This window comes from Pseudophryne corroboree, chromosome 10 (genome assembly GCF_028390025.1).
Source record: "Pseudophryne corroboree isolate aPseCor3 chromosome 10, aPseCor3.hap2, whole genome shotgun sequence".
NCBI classification, from domain to species: domain Eukaryota; kingdom Metazoa; phylum Chordata; class Amphibia; order Anura; family Myobatrachidae; genus Pseudophryne; species Pseudophryne corroboree.
The window spans coordinates 315,151,393-315,169,767 of NC_086453.1; the positions used below are offsets into that span (position 1 = coordinate 315,151,393).

The 18,375-nt window shown below is 49.0% G+C and overlaps 1 protein-coding gene across 4 annotated transcripts in view; it reads right to left on the reverse strand.

Moving 5' to 3' along the window:
• ARHGEF12 (Rho guanine nucleotide exchange factor 12) overlaps positions 1–18,375 on the reverse strand; it is a 468,564-nt gene that overhangs the window by 361,704 nt on the left and 88,485 nt on the right. The gene's annotated exons all lie outside the window — the stretch shown is intronic.

Consider the following 18,375-nt stretch of genomic DNA (forward strand, 5'->3'; position numbering starts at 1 on the left):
CCTTCAAGCTATGTTCTGGGTGTGTTGACACAGGTTCTAAGTAAGCTTGGGGTCTCTCCCTTATTCTGGAGTGATCCTCGTGGGCCAGAATTGAACCGGATAGTTACTACAGTGGCGTCCAGGGAGGTTTTCCTTCTTTCTGTGGCACGGCCAACAGTCCAGTACGAAGGAATTTCATTCCTTTTTCTCGCCTCCTTTATACTCTACGGCTCTAGGTCCTCAGGTTGGAAGCCTTGGTCCACCAGACGCCTGAGGTGTGCCGCTTCAGTGCACGTTTAGTCCAGAGGAGGACTTTCGTGTGGCTTCCGTTATTTTTAGGCGTGGATAGAAACCATGACAGATGAATGATAGATGATTTCCCAGGAATGTGCTCTAGCTTTCAGGGCATCTACCACTCCAGGCCACCAGTTTTCTAGCACTTCCAGGGACATCTGGTGCTCTCGCGGAGTTATTCGTTCCCTTACGGAACTAATCCAGGTTCCCCCCGTCTACCATCTTCTTCCTGATTTAGGAACCAGATGGCTCGTCCCGACCATCCTCATTCTGAAGTCGCTAGACATGTGCCTGTGGATTCCCAGGTTCCATAGGGAGTCTGTTTGCTCCACAGGTCTGCCTCTAGAACATGGGGATTCTAGGGCAGCTTTAGACGTACATGTTTTCATAGGAGTCACTTACTAGTGCTTGCTGGTGAGGTTCACTTCCATTTTCACTGTCACTGGGACGGCCATGGCTAGGCGTGTTTTCACACATCTCTGGCACAGGAGTCTCAGATTCTAACCTGAGTGTCCTGCTTATAATGGCCCAGTTTCTGGATTTTCTCAGGGTAAACACTTGCCTTTGCGGTTTATTCTGCTCTGGTCCCTCAGATGGATCAACGATGGGAAGAATTCCTCCTTGACTCTGTCTCTGGAGATGTTATATTGAAAGCCTTGCAGTATTCCAGGGTTCATCAGGTGTTCCTCCAAATGGTCAGACTTCGGCTCTTGCTGAAGATTGGTCTATTCTGTCATCACTGCAGAGGTTCAGTATATTATGTTTATATATCATCCTTAGGGTCAGTTATGTGGTGAGGGACAAGATTTGTTTCTATTCATCTACATATTTTATGATTGGCAGCCACCAGCACTGGTTTTGCCTATTACATTGACCATAAATAATTTAAATTGGTCCTGGATCACCAATCCAAGGCATCCTTGTAAGTGAACTGCAGCACCCCAAACAGTTTGCGAACAACTGAACTAGGGCCTCAGTACAATAAGGCAGCAATGTCTTATAGTGTCCCTTAAATAATCAAAGTATTGGTAGGCAATGTTATACATACACACACACACACACACACACACACATAAAATCCTTTTCCCGTAGTCCATAGAGGATGCTATGGGTCCATATTAGAACCATGGGGTATAGACTGGTCCACCAGGAGCCATTGGCACTTTAAGAGTTTGAGAGTGTGGGCTGGCTCCTCCCTCTATACCCCTCCTACCAGACTCAGTCTAGAAACTGTGCCCGAGGTGACGGACAACTTCGAGAGAAGGATTTTACACAGATAGTGGCGAGATTCACACCAGCTCACACATACAAGGCAAACCAAGCTAACTAGCTTGAAACATCAGCAACGGCTGAACAAGATTACTTAACCAAGTAACAAAACAGTACTAAACCAATAACTAAGCAGTACTGTACAAAGTGACCACTGCAGGTTCACGAAGCGCTGGGCAGGCGGCCAGCATCCTCTACGGACTACGAGAAAAGGATTTACCAGTAGGTAATTAAAGTCCTATTTTCTCTTACGTCCTAGAGGATGCTGGGGTCCACATTAGTACCATGGAGATGTACCAAAGCTCCCAGAACGGGACGGAGAGCACGGAGGCTCCAGCAGAACCAATTGACCAAACTTAAGGTCCTCAGCGGCCAAGGTATTGAACTTGTAGAACTTTGCAAACGTGTTCGACCCTGACCAAGTAGCCGCTCAGCAAAGCTGTAAAGCCGAGACACCCCAGGAAGCAGCTCAGGAAGAACCCAACTTACGAGTAGAGTGGGCCTTAAATGACGTAGGACACGGCAATCCTGCTGTAGAATACGCATGCTGGATAGTGAACCTGATTCAGCGAGAGATCGTCTGCTTAGAAGCAGGACACCCAAGTTTCTTGGGATCATACAGGACAAACAGAGTCCGATTTTCTGTGACGAGTAGTCCTCTTCACATAGATTTTCAGAGCCCTTACAACATCCCAGGACTTTGATGAAATTGAGGAGTCAGTAGCAACTGGCACCACAATAGGTTGGTTAATACGAAATGCCGACAAAACCTTTGGAAGGAACTGCTGACGAGTCCGGAGCTCAGCTCTATCTTCATGGAAGATCAAGTAGGGGCTTTTACAAGACAAAGCCCCCAGCTCCGACACACGTCTAGCAGAAGCTAAGGCCAACAAAGTGACAGCCATCCATGTGAGAAACTTGACCTCAACCTCCTGTAGAGGCTCGAACCAATCCGATTGGAGAAACTGCAGCACCACGTTAAGATCCCATGGTGCCGTAGGCGGCACAAAGGGAGGCTGGATGCGCAGAACCCCATTCATAAAGGTTTGAACCTCCGGGAGGGAAGCAAACTGTTTCTGGAAGAAAATGGATAGGGCCAAAATCTGGACCTTTACGGATCCCAACCTCAGGCCCATAGCCACATCTGCTTGCAGGAAGAGGATAAACCGTCCCAGTTGAAACTCCACCGTAGGAAACGTCTTGGACTCACACCAAGATACATATTTTTACCAAATACGATGGTAATGTTTAGACGTTACTCCTTTCCTGGCCTGTATCAGGGTAGGAATAACTTTCTTTGGAATGCCCTTCCGAGCTAATATCTGGCATTCAACCTCCATGTCGTCAAACGTAGCCGCAGTAAGTCTTGATAAGCGAACAGCCCCTGCTGCAGCAGGTCCTCCCGAAGAGGAAGAGGCCTCAGCTCTTCTAGCAGTAGATCCAGAAGATCCGCGTACCAAGCTATTCTTGGCCTGTATGGAGCAATGAGGATAGTCTGAACTCTTGTTCTCCTTAGGAGTCTTGGAATGAGTGGAAGTAGAGAAAACATGTACACCGACTGGAACACCCACGGAGTAACTAGGGCGTCCACCTCCACGGCTTACGGGTCCCTCGACCTGGAACAATACCGCTGAAGCTACTTGTTGAGACGAGAGGCCATCATGTCTATTTGAGGTATACCCCATAGATCTGTTACCTCCGTGAACACCTCCGGATGGAAGCCCCACTCTCCTGGAAGGAGATAGTGTCTGCTGAGGAAGTCCGCTTCCCAGTTGTCTACTCCCGGAATGAAGGTTGCTGACAGCGCCAACGCGTCCCTTTCCGCACAGAGGATGATTCTTGTTACCTCTGACATTGCAGCTCTGCTCTTCGTTCCGCCCTGTCGGTTTATGTAAGCCACTGTCGTTACATTGTCCGACTGCACTTGAATAGCTCGTTCTCGCAGAAGATGGACCGCTTGGAGAAAAGCGTTGTAGACGGCTCTTAGTTCCAGAATGTTTATTGGTAGGCTGGATTCCAGGCTTGACCACCTTCCTTGGAAAGTTTCCCCCTGAGTGACTGCGCACCAGCCCCGGAGACTTGCATCCGTGGTTAGAAGGATCCAGTCCTGAATCCCGAACCTGTGGCCCTCCAGAAGGTGAGGTAGATGTAGCCACCAGAGGAGTGAAATCCTGGCTTTTGGTGACAGACATATTCTCTGGTACATGTGTAGATGAGATCCTGACCATCTGTCCAGGAGATCCAGTTGGAAGGGCCGAGCATGAAACCTTACTTACTGTAGAGCTTTGTAAGAGGCCACCATCTTCCCCAGAAGGCGAATGCCACGATGAACCGAAACCCGGGCTGGCTTCAGGACATCCCGGACCATTGTTTGTATCACCAACTCTTTCTCCTCCAGAAGAAACCTCTGTGTCGAGGATCATTCCTAGAAAAGACAACCTCCTGGTCGGCTCCAAATGTGATTTTGGAAGATTCAGGATCCAACCGTGTTCCTTGAGCAGATGAGTCGTGACAACAATGGACTGCAACATCATCTCCCTGGACGATGCCTCTATCTGCAGATTGTCCAGATATGGTATTATGTTCACCCCCTGTTTGCAATCCGGATTACATGGAATGGGGTCATCCTGAGAAGACATATCCTCTGCAGCATATGACACAGAGTCCCTAGACATGGCCAGTTGGGGACAACAAACACTCCACACACACACACACACACACACACACACACACACACACACACACACACACACACACACAAAAGACAGACAGTTTTCCCCCAAGAATGCCAAAAGAGCCACAGTGCTTTTTAGATATAGGAAAAACCACTATCCAGCGCTTACTGTGCACCTTAATAGGTTACACAGTATATACACCGCCTCCCGTTTGTACAACCCCCCTGGTGCCGTACAATATAGCTGGAGTTAATGAGGAAGTACAGCTCTCCCTGTCAAAGTCTCTGCATGCAGGAAAAATGGCGCTGAACGCTGCTGGGTATGCTTTGAGAAGCTCCACCCCCTTCCATGGCGCGGCTTCCCGCTCTCTGGTTCTTTATACTGGCCTGAGGAGTATCTGCTGGCAGTGATCTGGGGTCCCTGACAGGCTTCTGACCGGTGTAGGCGCTGGCTCAAGGCGCCCCTCAGAGCGCCGCACAATGTACCGCTGAGTCCCGGAACGCAGTTAGTACTACGCTCCCTACCCTGTTGCCGCCATTTTCACACCGGGTCCCCGCTTGCCAGGGGACCGGTGACTCACTCGCCACTGAAGTCTTCTGGCTCTTTAAGAGGGTGGCGGCATGCTGCTGGGGTGAGTGATCACCTGTGGCGGCGAACGTTCATTCCCCTCAGGAGCTCAGTATCCTGTCAGTGGAGATAGTGGCTCAGACCCCTTAGGGCAGACAATACCTTCCCCCCCCACCCCCTTCCCTAGTCCCATGAAGCATGGAGACTGTTGCCAGCAGCCTCCCTGTGCCTAAACTCTATTAAAATTAAAAAAAAATAAGAATTTACTCACCGGTAATTCTATTTCTCGTAGTCCGTAGTGGATGCTGGGAACTCCGCAAGGACCATGGGGAATAGCGGGCTCCGAAGGAGACTGGGCACTAAGAAAGAATTAGGACTACCTGGTGTGCACTGGCTCCTCCCCCTATGCCCCTCCTCCAGCCCTCAGTTAGGGAAACTGTGCCCGGAAGAGCTGACACAAAAAGGAAAGGATTTGGAATCCCGGGTAAGACTCATACCAGCCACACCGTACAACTCGTGATACTATACCCAGTTAACAGTATGAATAACAACTGAGCCTCTCAACAGATGGCTCCAAACAACAACCCTTTAGTTAGGCAATAACTATATACAAGTATTGCAGACAATCCGCACTTGGGATGGGCGTCCAGCATCCACTACGGACTACGAGAAATAGAATTACCGGTGAGTAAATTCTTATTTTCTCTGACGTCCTAGTGGATGCTGGGAACTCCGTAAGGACCATGAGGATTATACCAAAGCTCCCAAACGGGCGGGAGAGTGCGGATGACTCTGCAGCACCGAATGAGCAAACTCAAGGTCCTCCACAGCCAGGGTATCAAATTTGTAGAATTTTGCAAATGTGTTTGAACCCGACCAAGTAGCAGCTCGGCAAAGTTGTAAAGCCGAGACCCCTCGGGCAGCCGCCCAAGAAGAGCCCACCTTCCTCGTGGAATGGGCTTTTACAGATTTAGGATGCGGCAGACCAGCCGCAGAATGTGCAAGTTGAATCGTGCTACAGATCCAGCGAGCAATAGTCTGCTTTGAAGCAGGAGCACCCAGCTTGTTGGGTGCATACAGGATAAATAGCGAGTCAGTCTTCCTGACTCTAGCCGTCCTGGAAACATAAATTTTCAGGGCCCTGACTACGTCCAGCAACTTGGAATCCTCCAAGTCCTTAGTAGCCGCAGGTACCACAATAGGTTGGTTTAAATGAAATGCTGATACCACCTTAGGAAGAAATTGGGGACGAGTCCTCAATTCCACCCTATCCATATGGAAAATCAGATAAGGGCTTTTACATGACAAAGCCGCCAATTCTGACACACGCCTGGCCGAAGCCAAGGCCAATAGCATGACCACTTTCCACGCGAGATATTTTAGCTCCACGGTTTTAAGTGGCTCAAACCAATGCGACTTTAGGAAATCCAACACCACGTTGAGATCCCAAGGTGCCACTGGAGGCACAAAAGGGGGCTGAATATGCAGCACTCCTTTAACAAAAGTCTGAACTTCAGGCAGTGAAGCCAGTTCTTTTTGGAAGAAAATCGACAGAGCCGAAATCTGGACCTAAATGGAACCCAATTTTAGGCCCATAGTCACCCCTGACTGTAGGAAGTGCAGAAATCGACCCAGCTGAAATTCCTCCGTTGGGGCCTTCCTGGCCTCACACCAAGCAACATATTTCCACCATATGCGGTGATAATGTTTTGCGGTCACATCCTTCCTAGCTTTAATCAGTGTAGGAATGACTTCCTCCGGAATGCTCTTTTCCTTTAGGATCCGGTGTTCAACCGCCATGCCGTCAAACGCAGCCGCGGTAAGTCTTGGAACAGACAGGGCCCCTGCTGCAGCAGGTCCTGTCTGAGCGGCAGAGGTCATGGGTCCTCTGAGATCATTTCTTGAAGTTCTGGGTACCAAGCTCTTCTTGGCCAATCCGGAACAATGAGTATAGTCCTTACTCTACTCCTTCTTATTATCCTCAGTACCTTGGGTATGAGAGGAAGAGGAGGGAACACATAAACCGACTGGTACACCCATGGTGTCACTAGAGCGTCCACAGCTATCGCCTGAGGGTCCCTTGACCTGGCGCAATATCTTTTCAGCTTTTTGTTGAGGCGGGACGCCATCATGTCCACCTGTGGCCTTTCCCAACGGTTTACAATCAGCTGGAAGACTTCTGGATGAAGTCCCCACTCTCCCGGGTGGAGGTCGTGTCTGCTGAGGAAGTCTGCTTCCCAGTTGTCCACTCCCGGAATGAACACTGCTGACAGTGCTAACACGTGATTTTCCGCCCATCGGAGAATCCTTGTGGCTTCTGCCATCGCCAACCTGCTTTTGTGCCGCCCTGTCGGTTTACATGGGCGATCGCCGTGATGTTGTCTGACTGGATCAGCACCGGCTGGTTTTGAAGCAGGGGTCTTGCCTGACTTAGGGCATTGCATATGGCCCTTAGTTCCAGAATATTTATGTGTAGGGAAGTCTCCTGACTTGACCATAGTCCTTGGAAGTTTCTTCCCTGTGTGACTGCCCCCCAGCCCACCATGGAGACTATATACAAAGGACGTCATAATGATATACATACCCAGAATATCGGGTTCAAACGATGTTACATAATCAGCAAATATGGCATCATATCACGTAGGCAATAATCATCATAAAAAGCAGTTCAAGGGCAGAAGCTTTTTATGATGATTATTGCCTACGTTTGTATATAGTCTCCATGGTGACTGATTTTGTGTTGCACATTTCCCTGCCTTCCGCCAGGCGCCGTCTGACAGTGATGACGTCAGCGGAAGTACAGGGGGGGAGTTAGGCACCGCTCACACCTGCACATGCACGCTAACTATTTGGTATAAAGGTAAGCTTTTTGTATATTGTATGTATTGTTACCTGACGAAGGAAATAAATTCCGAAACGTTGTAAGCAGACTTGGGAGCCTGGAAACTGCAGGGGAGAGCCTGGGGAGCGTCCTTCCAGCGGAGCTGTGAGAGGAAATGGCGCCAGTGTGCTGAGGGAGATAGCCCCGCCCCTTTTTCGGCTGACTTTTCCCGCTCTTATAATAATAATGTGGCAGGGGTATTTTACACATATATAGCTTCTTAGGCTATATTATGTGTGATTAGCCTTCTTAAGGTACTCTAATTGCTGCCCAGGGCGCCCCCCCCCCCAGCGCCCTGCACCCATCAGTGACCGGAGTATGTGGTGTGCACAGTGAGCAATGGCGCACAGCTGCAGTGCTGTGCGCTACCTTAATAAAGACCGGAGTCTTCAGCCGCCGATTTCCGTGAAGATCTTTTTGCTTCTGGCTCTGCAAGGGGGACGGCGGCGCGGCACCGGGACCAGACGACCGAGGCTGGGCCTGTGTTCGATCCCTCTGGAGCTAATGGTGTCCAGCAGCCTAGAAGCCCAAGCTAGCTGCAAGCAGGTAGGTTCGCTTCTCTCCCCTAAGTCCCTCGTTGCATTGAGTCTGTTGCCAGCAGATCTCACTGAAAATACAAAACCTAACAAATACTTCCTTATCTAGGAGCTCAGGAGAGCCCCTAGTGTGCAACCAGCTCGAGCCGGGCACAGATTCTAACTGAGGTCTGGAGGAGGGGCATAGGGGGAGGAGCCAGTGCACACCAGGTAGTCCTAATTCTTTCTTAGAGTGCCCAGTCTCCTTCGGAGCCCGCTATTCCCCATGGTCCTTACGGAGTTCCCAGCATCCACTAGGACGTCAGAGAAAAACAGAAACTCCTATGGAGCTCCCCTAGCTGTGACCGGTTCCTCCGGGCACATTTTCTAAACCGAGTCTGGTAGGAGGGGCATAGAGGGAGGAGCCAGCCCACAACCTCAAACTCGTAAAGTGCCAATGGCTCCTGGTGGACCCATCTATACCCCATGGTACTAATGTGGACACCAGCATTCTCTAGGACGTAAGAGAAATATATATACATATAGCTATATCTATAGCTATATCTATCTATATATCTCTATATATCAAGTTCAATTCAAGTTGCACTCCTTGGTACCCGCTGAGAGGTCCAACAATCGAAAGCACTGTATGCGGCGGCACTCGAAGACCGTCGCATACTGCACTGCACTGTAGGAAAAGCTTATCAACATTTCAAATTAATTCAATTCATCATCAGGATAACAACAAACGACATACACGTACCTTATAAAGCAGTCCCATCACCACAATGTCACCATCAGGTGTATGGGCCGGGCCTGGTGGAGCTGAAAATCCGCGTCATCACTGCCCGCCCGTTACCCGAGCAACATGCATACACATTAGTCACAGGTGCAAGACAATCAAGCCCGGGACACCGGCGCAAGCTCAACACGCCACTACATCGCGCCTGTAACCAGGACAACAAAAAAGTGGCACACCTCCATGGTATCACGGCGCAAACTACATGCGCACAGATGTCATGAAGGTTGCCAAGGATATAGCACTGGATCATCTGTGTGCACATCAGTCATCTGAGTAACCTTCAGGTTACACAGGATGGCCAGGATATTCACGCTGCTGAAGTGAGGGACGCTGCAGCCAAGGATGCAGCTACTGGCTTCAGCACGCCTAGAATGGGGATGAAACGTTTTCTCTGCTGCTGCCCCAGTTCCGAGTCTATCAATCACGGTGCGGCTTAGGGGCACCGCATGCAATCTTGTAGAACAAGATCTGCACATGCTCAGTGGGGAATATGCGCATGCACAGATCTCTCACCATCAGAGATGTTTGCGTACAACCCTGAATCAGGCCCATTGTATTGGAGCAATACACCACCAGCTGCTACCCATTTTACACTTTCCAGACACTGACACTACTATGATCTCATGAGTTGTTTTACAACTTTCCAGAATTTAAAATAAAATAAACAACGTAACACATCACACACACACACACACACAACGGCTAGAGGTCCCGCGCCTGTTAGACTGTACGCTCATTCAGACCACGCTGTCTTTACCCTTCTGTCTCACGTCATTGTGTGCCATTATGTTTGTGTTCTAAACCTCTCGGTATAAAGTGCTGCGTAATGTCAGTGCACATAAATAAAATATAATAGCTTCCTAAATTATTAACCACACATTAAATTCATATTTCAGTATTCTTCCCATAGCTACCCCTGCCTGTCATTTATTCCATCACTTCCACTGCTTACAGGGACACAAACATGAACGCTATGGAAAGTTGGCTTGTGTACATGACATTTAATAAATGTGTGTGCCTCTGTGTTTTTCAGTTTCATTTATGTAGGGATCATGGATATCTAAGGCTATGTCAGACATGTAACACAAACGCTTGGAAGACTAGCGGCGCTGTGTGTAGGGACTATATGGGCCTCACAAACCAATGCCCCCCTTCTCGCACAGGGAACTTTGATGCTGATATGGGGGGTATTTAATTTGCTACGGTAAATTATGGATCCCTCGGGGGCAATTCAGTAAGCCATGACCACCAGCAATTGTCAGGGATTAGGCTTCGCGTGGCAGAATCCCGGCATGAGCAGCCCTTCACGACTTGTTTTCTGCAATACCACGTGGGTCCAGGAACTTATCCCGGATCCAATGTCTTATCACCCGAAAACGGGACATTGACCACACAGTAAAAAGGACTATAATTGGATAGTCCAAAAATACTATTAGGCTAAAAAGCCAGTTTTTGCCATGCGGTAAATTAGCACCGGCACCTGAATACCACCCATAGCAGTATTGGCACTGAAAAGCACCACGCCAAGCGGACAACGGGGAAACAGAGCATACATAAAAGAGGCATACAAGGTAAACCAAATAATATAGATGTGAAAAATAAGATTTTACTCACCGGTAAATCTATTTCTCGTAGTCCGTAGTGGATGCTGGGGACTCCGTAAGGACCATGGGGAATAGACGGGCTCCGCAGGAGACTGGGCACTCTAAAGAAAGATTTAGTACTACCTAGTGTGCACTGGCTCCTCCCTCTATGCCCCTCCTCCAGACCTCAGTTAAGGAAACTGTGCCCGGAAGAGCTGACATTACAAGGAAAGGATTTTGGAATCCATGGTAAGACTCATACCAGCCACACCAATCACACCGTATAACTCGAGATAAACTTACCCAGTTAACAATATGAACAACAAACAAGCATCACTCAACTGATGCCACATAACATAACCCTTTAGTAAGCAATAACTATATACACGTATTGCAGAAAGTCCGCACTTGGGACGGGCGCCCAGCATCCACTACGGACTACGAGAAATAGATTTACCGGTGAGTAAAATCTTATTTTCTCTAACGTCCTAGTGGATGCTGGGGACTCCGTAAGGACCATGGGGATTATACCAAAGCTCCCAAATGGGCGGGAGAGTGCGGATGACTCTGCAGCACCGAATGGGCAAACTCAAGGTCCTCCTCAGCCAGGGTATCAAACTTGTAGAACTTAGCAAATGTGTTTGAACTTTGAACCCGACCAAGTAGCTGCTCGGCAAAGCTGTAATGCCGAGACCCCTCGGGCAGCCGCCCAAGAAGAGCCCACTTTCCTTGTGGAATGGGCTTTCACTGATTTTGGATGCGGCAATCCAGCCGAAGAATGAGCCTGCTGAATCGTGCCACAGATCCAGCGAGCAATAGTTTGCTTTGAAGCAGGAGCACCCAGCTTGTTGGATGCATACAGGATAAACAGCGAGTCAGTCTTCCTGACTCCAGCCGTCCTGGCTACATAGATCTTCAAAGCCCTGATTACATCAAGCAACTTGGAACCCTCCAAGTCACGAGTAGCCTCAGGCACCACAATAGGTTGGTTCAAATGAAAAGATGACACCACTTTCGGCAGAAATTGTGGACGAGTCCGTAATTCTGCCCTGTCCATATGGAAAACCAGATAGGGGCTTTTACAAGACAAAGCCGCCAATTCTGACACACGCCTAGCCGAAGCTAAGGCCAATAACATGACCACCTTCCACGTGAGATACTTTTGCTCCACGGTCTTAAGTGGCTCAAACCAGTGGGATTTCAGGAAACCCAACACCACGTTGAGATCCCAAGGTGCCACTGGTGGCACAAAAGGGGGCTGAATATGCAGCACTCCCTTAACAAACGTCTGAACTTCAGGAAGAGAAGCCAGTTCCTCTTGAAAGAAAATGGATAGGGCCGAAATCTGGACCTTTATGGACCCCAACTTCAGGCCCATAGTCACTCCAGACTGTAGGAAGTGCAGGAACCAGCCCAGCTGGAATTCCTCTGTAGGGGCCTTCCTGGCCTCACACCAGGCAACATATTTTCGCCATATACGGTGACAGTGTTTTGCTGTCACGTCCTTCCTAGCCTTTATCAGCGTAGGAATAACATCATCCGGAATGCCTTTGTCCGCTAGGATCCTGCGTTCAACCGCCATGCCGTCAAACGCAGCCGCGGTAAGTCTTGGAACAGACAGGGCCCCTGTTGCAACAGGTCCTGTCTGAGAGGCAGAGGCCATGGGTCCTCTGTGAGCAATTCTTGCAGTTCCGGGTACCAAGTCCTTCTTGGCCAATCTGGAACAATGAGTATTGTTCTCACTCCTCTTTTTCTTACGATTCTCAGCACCTTGGGTATGAGAGGAAGAGGAGGAAACACATAGACCGACTGGAACACCCACAGTGTTACCAGGGCGTCCACAGCTATCGCCTGAGGGTCTCTTGACCTGGCGCAATACCTTTGTAGCTTTTTGTTGAGACGGGACGCCGTCATGTCCACCTGTGGCAGTTCCCATCGATTTGTAATCTGAGTGAAGACTTCGTGATGAAGTCCCCACTCTCCCGGGTGGAGGTCGTGCCTGCTGAGGAAATCTGCTTCCCAGTTGTCCACTCCCGGAATGAACACTGCTGACCGTGCTTGCACGTGATTCTCCGCCCAACGAAGAATCCTGGTGGCTTCTGCCATCGCCACTCTGCTTCTTGTGCCGCCCTGGCGGTTTACATGAGCCACTGCGGTGATGTGGTCTGACTGAATCAGCACCGGTTGGTTGCGAAGCAGAGGCTCCGCTTGACTCAGGGCGTTGTATATGGCCCTTAGTTCCAGGATATTTATGTGCAGACAAGCCTCCTGACTCGTCCACAACCCTTGGAAGTTTCTTCCCTGAGTGACTGCCCCCCATCCTCGGAGGCTCGCATCCGTGGTCACCAGGACCCAATCCTGTATGCCGAACCTGCGGCCCTCGAGAAGGTGAGCACTCTGCAGCCACCACAGAAGAGACACCCTGGCCCTCGGGGACCGGGTGATCAGCCGATGCATCTGAAGATGCGATCCGGACCACTTGTCCAACAGATCCCACTGAAAGATCCTCGCATGGAACCTGCCGAAGGGAATGGCTTCGTATGATGCCACCATCTTTCCCAGGACTCTCGTGCAGCGATGCACCGACACCTGTTTCGGTTTTAAGAGGTCTCTATCTAGAGTCACGAGCTCTTGAGCCTTCTCCGCCGGGAGAAACACCTTCTTCTGGTCCGTGTCCAGAATCATGCCCAGAAAAGGCAGACGCGTAGTAGGAATCAGCTGCGACTTTGGAATATTCAGAATCCAGCCGTGCTGTTGCAACACCTCCTGAGTGTGCTACGCTGATTAGCAATTGATCTCTGGACCTCGCCTTTATGAGGAGATCGTCCAAGTATGGGATAATTGTGACTCCTTGCTTTCGAAGGAGCACCATCATTTCTGCCATTACCTTGGTAAATATTCTCGGTGCCGTGGACAGACCAAACGGCAACGTCTGGAATTGGTAATGACAGTCCTGTACCACAAATCTGAGGTACTCCTGATGAGGTGGAAAAATGGGGACATGCAAGTAAGCATCCTTGATGTCCAGAGACACCATAAAATCCCCCTCTTCCAGGCTTGCAATGACCGCTCTGATCTATTCCATTTTGAACTTGAATCTTTTCAGATAAATGTTCAGGGATTTTAAATTCAATATGGGTCTGACCGAACCGTCCGGTTTCGGAACCACAAACATTGTGGAATAGTATCCTCTTCCTTGTTGAAGGAGGGCAACCTTCACCACCACCTGCTGGAGATATAACTTGTGAATTGCCGCTAACACTACTTCCCTTTCTATGGGGGAAGCTGGCAGGGCCGATTTGAGGTAACGGCAAGGGGGCATCACTTCGAATTCCAGCTTGTATCCCTGAGACACAATCTGTATAGCTTAGGGATCCACCTGTGAGCGAACCCACTGGTGGCTGAAATTTCGGAGACGCGCCCCCACCGCTCCTGGCACCACCTGTGGAGCCCCAGCGTCATGCGGTGGATTTAGTGGAAGCCGGGGAGGACTTCTGTTCCTGGGAACTAGCTGTATGGTGCAGCTTCTTTCCTCTACCCCTGCCTCTGGCAAGAAAGGACGCACCTCTGACCTTCTTGCTTCTCTGTGATCGAAAGGACTGCATTTGGTAATACGGTGCTTTCTTAGGCTGTGAGGGAATATATGGCAAAAAGTTTGACTTCCCAGCCGTAGCTGTGGAAACTAGGTCCGAGAGACCATGCCCAAACAATTCCTCACCCTTGTAAGGTAACACCTCCATGTGCTTTTTGGAGTCGGCATCACCTGTCCATTGCAGAGTCCACAGGACCCTTCTGGCAGAAATTGACATTGCCTTTATTCTAGAGCCCAGTAGGCAAATATCCCTCTGGGCATCCCTCATATATAGGACAGCGTCTTTTATATGCCCCAGGGTCAGTAAAAAGGTATCCTTGTCTAAGGTATCCATTTCCTCAGACAGATTATCTGTCCATGCTGCTACAGCACTACACATCCAGGCCGACGCAATTGCCGGCCTCAGTATAGTACCTGAGTGTGCATAAACAGACTTCAGGATACTTTCCTGCTTCCTATCTGCAGGATCCTTTAGGGCGGCCGTATCCTGTGACGGCAGGGCCACCTTCTTAGATAAGCGTGTCAGAGCCTTATCTACCCTAGGGGAGGATTCCCAGCGCATCCTGTCCGTTGGCGGGAAAGGGTACGCCATAAGTAACTTTTGGAAATCAGCACTTTCTTATCGGGGGAATCCCACGCTTTTTCACATAATTCATTTAACTCATGTGAAGGGGGAAAAGTCACCTCTTGCTTTTTCTCCCCATACATATACACCCTTTTGTCAGGGACAGAGTTTACCTCTGATATGTGCAATACATCCTTCATTGCTATAATCATGTAGCGGATGGCTTTTGCCATTTTAGGCTGCAATTTTGCATCATCGTCATCGACACTGGAGTCAGAATCCGTGTCGACATCTGTGTCAACCAACTGGGATAGTGGGCGCTTTTGAGACCCTGACGGCCTCTGAGCTGCAGAATCAGACACGAGTTGAGACCCTGACTGATTATCCAACCTTTTATGCAAGTAGCTTACGTTATCATTTAACACCTTCCACATATCCATCCAATCAGGTGTCGGCGGCGACACCACAGTCACTTGCACTTGTTCTGCCTCCACGTAACCGTCCTCGTCAAACATGTCGACACAAACGTACCGACACACCGCACACACACAGGGAATGCTCTAATTGAGGACAGGACCCCACAAGGCCTTTTGGGGAGACAGAGAGAGAGTATGCCAGCACACACCCCAGCGCTATATAACCCAGGGATTACACAGTAACTTAGTGTTTACCCAGTAGCTGCTGTTTATGATAATTTGCGCCTAAATTTATGTGCCCCCCCCTCTCTTTTTACCCTTTTTCTACCTTGATACTGCAGGGGAGAGCCTGGGGAGCTTCCTCTCAGCGGAGCTGTGAAGAGAAAATGGCGCTGGTTAGTGCTGAGGAAGAAGGCCCCGCCCCCTCAGCGGCGGGCTTCTGTCCCGAGTCTGTGTAATAAAATGGCGGGGGCTCGTACATATATACAGTGCCTAGCTGTATATATGTGTCTTTTTGCCAAGAGGTATCCTAATTGCTGCCCAGGGCGCCCCCCCCTGCGCCCTGCACCCTACAGTGACCGGAGTGTGTGGCGCAATGGCGCACAGCTGCAGTGCTGTGCGCTACCTCATGTGAAGACAGGAGTCTTCTGCCGCCGATTTCGATGTCTTCTTGCTTCTGCCGGCTTCTGACTTCTGGCTCTGCGAGGGGGACGGCGGCGCGGCTCCGGGAACGGACGACAAGGTCAGGTCCTGTGTTCGATCCCTCTGGAGCTAATGGTGTCCAGTAGCCTAAGAAGCGCAACCTAGCCGCAGTTAGTAGGTTTGCTTCTCTCCCCTCAGTCCCACGTAGCAGAGAGTCTGTTGCCAGCAGAAGCTCTCTGAAAATAAAAAAACCTAACAAAATACTTTCTTATTAGCAAGCTCAGGAGAGCTCACTAAAAGCACCCAGCTCTGGCCGGGCACATATTCTAACTGAGGTCTGGAGGAGGGGCATAGAGGGAGGAGCCAGTGCACACCAGGTAGTACTAAATCTTTCTTTAGAGTGCCCAGTCTCCTGCGGAGCCCGTCTATTCCCCATGGTCCTTACGGAGTCCCCAGCATCCACTAGGACGTTAGAGAAATAAAGGGAATGGAGGGCCCTGCACATAAGAGAGTCTGCAATCTAAGGGCAGAGCTACAACAAGAGGACCACATGTTTACCCAAGTGAGGAACAGTACAGTAATGAGGGGGTACCAATGTGAGTAGCACAGGAGGGTAGGTTGAAGAGGAAGGGGGAAAGGGCATAGGTGGGCAAAGAAGCAATTTCAAAGAAGCAACATACGCTGTGGTTAGAAAATGTAAAACATAGTTTGCTTGACAAGTCAAAGGGCAGTCTTGGAAGTTTGTAAGATTGTAGAATGCATTGATATTGAAGGAATCCAGCTTTCAACCAAGATTTTCTACAGGTGGCACTCAGCAGTGCAGCAACACTTCATAGGTTGCAGATCCGTTTAGTGTGCCATGGCTGAGCTTTAGATAGCTGGAGATATGTGGCGGATGGAGCTGCTTTTTTCTAGGTGTGGAGTGGATCTGTTGTAGTAGCCAGAAAATGACAGAAAAGCGCTTTAGTGCAACTGAGAAATGGATCAGGTAGAGTGTAGGCCAGTGGTTCCATCTGTGTGCTAATCTGAACTCCGTTAAGGTGGTGGTTATGTAAGAGCGGGAAATGGAGATGGAACAGAACCAATAGTAAACAAACTGAGTGTCAATCTCATAGGAAGATAAAACTAGGGAGTATAATAAATATGGACAGGTAGCAACTTGGAGGCAGGACCTGGGATAAAGGACTGAAACAACTGATCTAGTTAGATCAGTGCAGTGAAGGAGGCGGAGGCTTCCTTGCCAACCTATGGCTGGGACAGTGGAGCAGGCGCCGTTTCGCCACTTGGACACATGGTCCGGGACACTAACAGTTGTGCTAAGTAAATGCTGCAGCCTGACAGGGATGACAACAATGAACCACTAAGTTCCGTGCACCCAACAGATGAGAACAGTCCTGGAGACTCCTGAAATGATCTTGCTATTGACGTGACGACACTAATGTGCAATTTACCACCACATGGCAGATACTCAGCACTCACTGATTACATCTAACACTGAGGTCGTCTCACTACTGTATAAGCCAGCCTACAACCATTCAGCAGCACCACCACCGTACCTCATGCTACCCAATGTCAGTAAACTGGATAAACGTTATGTTTTGTTTTTACTTACCAGTCCCCCCCCCCAAGTTTTAGATGCTTTGTATTTGAGAGAATAAGATTATGTGGGAAGTAGGGTGTGGAGCTGAACTAATAAGCCAGCTGTCCCAGCAAGCATGCTTTACCAGCTGATCGGTGGAAGGTATGTTGGTAAAGCATGCTGGGACTTGTAGTGTCACAGCAGCTGGAGGGCCACGAGTTTGGCATGCCTGATCTAACCGAATTGTGCACACCAATAGGGGTACCAGACCTTCTCTCCCTCCTTCACTGAATATTGCAGCTACAGGAATTAGTAAGCAAGTGTGAATTCAAGCTTCACTAATTATGAATTACAGAGTGTGCTTTGCATGAGAATATTTAATGCAATCAACAGCCCCCCTCCCCACCCTTTTACCTATAAGAATTAAAAAAAAATAAAAAAAAAAAAATATATATATATATATATATACACACACACACATATACAGAAGAAAATAGCTATAAGCTCTCACAGCATTTAAAATGTAACTTTTAATTCTTTTTTTTTTTCCTCTGATAAACTTTAGACAGTCCAGAGATGATAGATTGTTGGACCCAGTAAGATCCAGCTTCTCTGTAAGACGCCGCGTGACGGCTGTATGGCTACAGACAAGGTTACTGCATGTATAGAACTGGAGTGTAAAATAAGCACAGCACAATGACAGCCCAAGTATAAAACAACTGTAGAGTAAAACAAACATACCATGAAACCCTCCAGTAAATGCTTTTGAAACGGACTGTGTGCATTTTAGGAGGCTTTGAAGGGTTAACGCTTTACCCTTTTTCCTCTTGTCATTTTACTTTTGTTACCGGAGACAGGCGATGGTGTGCTTAGCTCCTGACTGGGGATGGATTAGACAAAATTCATAGGGGTATATTCAATTGAAGTCGAAAGCTGCCGTCTGTGGAAAAGACGGCAGTTTTTTACTTTTTTAGGTCGGAAGGGGTTCCCACCTATTCAATCTAACCCCAAATTAT